The sequence below is a fragment of the Penaeus monodon genome, chromosome 15, assembly GCF_015228065.2.
Source record: "Penaeus monodon isolate SGIC_2016 chromosome 15, NSTDA_Pmon_1, whole genome shotgun sequence".
In the NCBI taxonomy this organism is placed as follows: domain Eukaryota; kingdom Metazoa; phylum Arthropoda; class Malacostraca; order Decapoda; family Penaeidae; genus Penaeus; species Penaeus monodon.
The window spans coordinates 27,937,008-27,937,454 of NC_051400.1; the positions used below are offsets into that span (position 1 = coordinate 27,937,008).

Genomic DNA, 447 nt, shown 5'->3' on the forward strand with positions numbered 1-447 from the left:
ATATATAGTAATGGTGATAATGGGGGAGGGATACTGAGATGGTAATTAAAGAATGGGTCATAAATTAGGCAAACAGCCTATAGTAAAAATATATGAAACTAAGTCAGGTCTAGAGAAATTGTCACAGATAATTACCCCAAATTCATCTTACTTATGAAATCATACCTGCCTTTCCTCTGCGTTAACAGTGAAAGCCGTGGATAAATTCTAAAGTGTTTTCCCATTATCTCCTCAGTTCTATTTCGCTAATCAATGACTTCTCCCACTATATAAACGAATAAATCCAAAACCACTCCCTCACACATCAGCTTTGGTACCTTTCCGATGAGCTGCCGAGGCCCGTGTGTAGTTGCGTACGATATCGTCTCTCAGTCACTCTTGCCGATGTCGCTTTTGCTGAAAGAGTGTCGTGCAGGCTATCACTTACTCTTCATGTAATATCCTTGC

At 40.0% G+C, this 447-nt stretch overlaps 1 protein-coding gene across 1 annotated transcript in view; it reads right to left on the reverse strand.

Annotated features, from left to right (window-relative positions):
- The window catches only part of LOC119582293, an 18,006-nt gene extending 17,609 nt beyond the window's left edge, over window positions 1-397 (reverse strand). The window contains exon 1 of the mRNA XM_037930509.1: window positions 318-397. The gene's annotated coding sequence lies outside the window, so the exon portion shown is untranslated. The remainder of the gene's footprint in view (window positions 1-317) is intronic.
- Window positions 398-447: the final 50 nt, after the last annotated feature.